At 38.4% G+C, this 5,095-nt stretch overlaps 1 long non-coding RNA gene across 1 annotated transcript; it reads right to left on the reverse strand.

Annotated features, from left to right (window-relative positions):
* Positions 1 to 314: 314 nt before the first annotated feature.
* On the reverse strand, positions 315 to 2,058 carry LOC116248680 (uncharacterized). Its single transcript, XR_004171042.2, has 2 exons — positions 1,940 to 2,058; positions 315 to 603 (listed from the first exon to the last, which is right to left on the reverse strand). It is a non-coding gene; the product is annotated as an uncharacterized LOC116248680 (long non-coding RNA).
* Positions 2,059 to 5,095: the final 3,037 nt, after the last annotated feature.

A 5,095-nucleotide genomic window follows, 5' to 3' on the forward strand; every position in this document is an offset into this window, starting at 1 on the left:
AGATAATGATGTTTGTGTTCTATCACTCCATTTTGCTGTGGTGTGTCAACACAACTATGTTGATGAATGGTACCTTGTTGATTGAGAAAAGATTGCATTTCATGAGAAAAAAACTCGGTTCATATCTCACATTTTTAATGGTGACACCACATTGATTTTTTATCAAAGCAAAAAAAAATTTCATAAGATATAACATCTCATTTTTGTGTCTCATTACAAAATCCATGTGACTCGAGTACAATCATCCATGATACTTAAAAAATAAAGTGCTCCGGTAAGAGTTGACCATGAATGTGGACCCAAATGTCACAATGAATCAATTCAAAAGGCTTCAAAGTAGAAATATTACTTAAATCAAATTTCAAACGTGTTTGTTTTGCTCATGACAAGCATTACAACAAACATCTTTGTTTAAATAGTAATTCAACCCTAAATAAGAATTAACTAGCCTAAGTTGAGAAGTTGAAAGATGACCAAACCGCCTATGCCATAGGTCTTGAGATGAAATTACGGCAAAGCAATTTGTAGGAGATGCCAATGGTTTAAATTCATATAGTCCTCTCTTCCTTTACCCTAACCAATCGTTGTCCTCGAAGCTAGCTCCTGCAATACATAATGTGTGGGAAACAAGGTTACCGACAAGTTTACCGTCTTGGTTAGTTGACTAACTAATAACAAATTTACTTTGAAAGAAAGAACACACAAAGTGTTGTCAAGCGTAAAAGATGTCAAGTGAATGTCACCAGTTTGATGAATAGGGATTACATTTCCATTTTGAAGATTTATGGTTGTATGACAAGATTTTAAATTTTGGAGGATTGAGTTGTAGGCAAAAATATGTCGACTTGCTCTGAAATCTATAATCCAAGGCATATAATTAGATTACATGAAGAGGTATTACCTACAAAGTTGATCAAGGCAATTTGATCTTTAAACAAGAGTTTCTGGTACTCGTCCACAGTGAATGAAGGCACAACTCCCATGTTACCTTGACTGTCATTACTCAAATAACCAACACCATTGACAATATGAAGGTCTGCCACTTTCTGGTTTTGTGTTACAGCTTTAACCATGGAAGACTTGAAATTGGGGTCATAAAACTGATGCCCTGGGGGATAGCCGATTAACTTATAACACTTTTCTTTATATGCAATGTACCATGACAATAGCCTCACATGGGCCTACTCTGACGGCCCCCTTTATTTCGCTGAAACCTAAAGACTTGATCACGTGCTTCCATCTTACTATTATAGTCGCGAGTGATGGCTAGAGCAGCCTCAAAATGTGACAACGTGAACCTTGCTTCATGTTGTTTTTCTTCTTGTAGAACGAAAGCATAAACTTTGTTAATGTTATGCAAAGGATTAAACAGTATGATTTGACCACGGATTGCTCCATACGAGTCATTTAGCACCATCAAGAATTAGATTACTCTTTCCTTTTGAATATAATATGAGTAAATTCTCATAGCACCACATGAACAAGGCGGTAGGGGAGAATAAGAGTTAAGTTCATCACATAACACCTTCATTTTTGTGTAGTGCATAGTAATTGATAGAGTCCCTTGTTGAAGTCGACATATAGAACTCTGCAATTGATATATTCTTGGTGCTAAACTTTGAGTAAACCTACTTTTCAAATCTTCCCATACATCTTGAGCAGAAGTAGCATAAGCAATACTAGCAGCTATTTCTTTGCTAATAGAATTTGAAATCCATAAAAGAATCGTATTATTGCATCTAACCCATAAGGCACGATTCTTATCTCCTTCTTTTGGCTCTTTGATGGATCCATCTATGAAGCCTAGTTTATTTTTGCCTGATAAAGCCATTATCATGGCTCTACTCCAAAAGGCATAATTGTCACCGTTAAGTGCTTGAGATACCAACACACTTCCGGGATTATCAGAATGATGTAAAAAGAAGGAATCCGTCATTACCTGTTAATTTTCTGAGTTGCGAATGTCGCCAATGTTCTTCTCTTTGTCTGCCATATCTCCTTCTCACCACACTGATACCACGAGAAAATAGGAGAAAACAGAGAAAGAGTGAATGAGAAAGCTGGAGAGAACTTATTTTTTGTTGAACCATTTGAGAAACATTTATAGAATACAAAGAAGTTACCGTTACAAGATTTTTGGCAGGTTATTGATACAAGATTTCAGTAACAAATAAGATAATGCACAGTTATGTCTTTCCATGTGTATCCTTATCCTTCCAAAACGATTTCCCTATTGATGCGTAACAGCTCTTGATAAGAGATCTGATCCTTTATTCTTGACAGAGCAACTCCGCCACCTCCAGCACCCAGTATTTGACGAAGTCAAAGACAACGACCTGAGGGGAGAGTTTGGCAAGTATTTTTTTTAGCAATCTGTGGCCACGTTGTGTGTCCATTGCCTGCCTCAGTAGTTCGGCCAGCACCTCGCTGCGGCCGTTCGTGCTGTAGACATCGGACGGAAGGCCGTCGATGGGGGGAAGTTTGTAGCTGAGGATGGGGATGTTAGGGTCGAGGGGGAGGTGAATCTGGGGGACGAGGGAGGGAAGGGTGAGGAAAGTGACGTTGATGCCATTAGCAGCAAGGGCGTTGGAGCGATGGACGAAAGGGAAGATGTGGCAACCAAAATATCCCCATTGAAATAACTAAAAAAAAAACTTTTTACAAGGGTAAACAAGGATCGTGAAAGAAAGAAAAAAATCTAAAATGTCCTCTATTTTATAAAAAAATTCAAAAATCCCTTCATCTACCTTTTGGTGTATATTTGTTGTGACCGAGAGGATAGCCTTGAGACTTTGATGCACCCTCGGCCCGGGAAGATGATGTCTCTTATGTAAATTTTTTTAAGACAAAGTTGAAGTGCAGTAAGGTAATTTCTGTGAGTCTGTTCGGTGGGAGCTGACCTTGAGTATAGTTTGACATATCGACCTCTCCTATTGAACGGTTTCTACATCATCCCATAAAAGTGATGGCGGCATATGCTTTTGTCGATTTGAATTCGGGTGGATAGCAGTTGCCATCACTTTTAAAGAGAATGTGGGTGTCAATGTGAAAGTTAGTGTATATATATATAACTTTTGGTCTTGATTTATCCTGTTTACCACTTCCTTGTACATGTTAATTTTCTTTTATGTTGCCTTTTCACATTTATCAATCGAAAATGTTAGTCTCGTTGCATCAATTCTTGCAGATTGTGCGCATATTATTGGCATTTGATTTGCTTCTACATATGTGATATGTAAATCCATCTTGTTCGTTCAAATGTTTGTATTTATTAATCCAATGGTCTACAAAGAACGCATTTGTGAAGCCAATCTCCACCCAATACCTCAAGCCTTGGGTGCTGTTCCATGCATAGAGGGACACTGAGACAAATGAAACTCGAGGTCAAGTGGGATTTCAAAACAAAACTCTAATGTTGCTTTGAACCTGTTTACTTGGCCTTCACCATGGCACTCCTAATCTCAAGATCAATAATTCTCAATACCATCAGGATAGCATCCTCTAAGACTCAACGAAATACATGGTTACTACATGCCACCCAACCGGACTAGTTGCTTAGTTTCCAGCAAGCAGTTCCCCTAGTAGTTGTGAAGAAGAGATTAGTTTTAACATTACGGCATCTAAAAGCCAAGGAAGCACAAACAAACAAAAACAGTGAAAGAGTGGGTGGGTGGTTGCACTCAACTAACAACTGTTTTATTTTCCAAGGTATTCAGTTGTTAGGATTTCGGCTTTTATGAGTTTTTCTCTACTTTTAACTGTTTTTTAATATTTTTAGACTTTTCTTTATCAACTCAATTGTTGATTCAACTTTAGCCTCCAAATCCCAGTTATGTATCCAAAATAGAATCATAAATCTGGATCTAGAATCAAATCCAAAATTTATATCCAAAATACCACTATACCATAGAACCGGATCCAAATCCCAGCTTTATATCCTAGGCAAACTTTCAGATCCAAAAATATCTGAAACCGGCTTTCATATCCAAACCTAGATCCCAAACATTATTTCAGATCTAAACCTTAATCTTATTCCCAATTCTGGACCCACTTGTCCCAAATCCGATCCCAAGAGCCATTTAGATCAGATTCAGATCCAAGGTCCAAAATCTAGATCCATATCCTTCTGTAGATATAAATCCTCAGGTTGGACCCAAAACTAGATCCAATTTCATGTTTTATCACACTCCATATCCAAATCTAAAGTCTAGATCCAACTTTTATATCCATTTTGAGCTTTTGTTGCAAATCTAAATATGAGTTTTTGTTGCAGATCTAAATATGAGCTTTTGATCCATTTCTAGATCTAACTCCATATTTGGGACCCATGTCCATTATTTGTGCTCGTGGGTCCAAAAATTCCAACATTGACTTGCCCTAGTATTTGTATGTGCTTTTGATCCAAATCTAAGTCACAGACCTTCCCATGCCCAAGGATCGATGTATTACAGTCTTTTCTAAAATATTCTTAATTTTCCAAAATATCCTCAAATTAACCAAAATGCTTTTTTTTTTTTAAATTCCCTTCAAATTTTTCACAGTACCCTCATTTATGTCAAAAGTACCCAAAATACCTCTCCCTCTCTCTCTAGGGCCCATAGCTTATGTGGCAGGTTGACCTGGCCCAATCATGTCAGACCTGGTGCAGCCAGGCCCTGCTTGGCTCGATAAAGCCACACTGAGTGCATGCAGGCCCAGCTTGAGCGTGCTCTGGCTAGTAAGGTCGTACCAGGCCTATCTACCATGTGAATACCTGGCAGGTCTTACTGGCCAAGTACGGCCTCAGCCGCTGGCAAGCCTGTGGCTTGATCAATATAGGCTAACTCCATCTTTGAAAGGGAAGATGTGGCCCCAGCCACTAATAGGCTGTGTGGTCCGATCAGTATAGGTATGGCCAAAAGAAGCCTATAGCTGGCCGGTATAGCCTTTTGGATCTTTAATGGGATTGATGCACGAGAGGGGATTTCTTCATCAACTTTCTCTAGAATAGATGATTCTTCTTCGTATTTTAGGTTTCCATCCATACTCAATGGTGGGAGGGACATTTTTTTATTGTAAATAGTAAGTTATTTGAGAGATTATCAATTTATGTCTT

Source organism: Nymphaea colorata, chromosome 2, assembly GCF_008831285.2.
Source record: "Nymphaea colorata isolate Beijing-Zhang1983 chromosome 2, ASM883128v2, whole genome shotgun sequence".
Taxonomy (NCBI): Eukaryota; Viridiplantae; Streptophyta; class Magnoliopsida; order Nymphaeales; family Nymphaeaceae; genus Nymphaea; species Nymphaea colorata.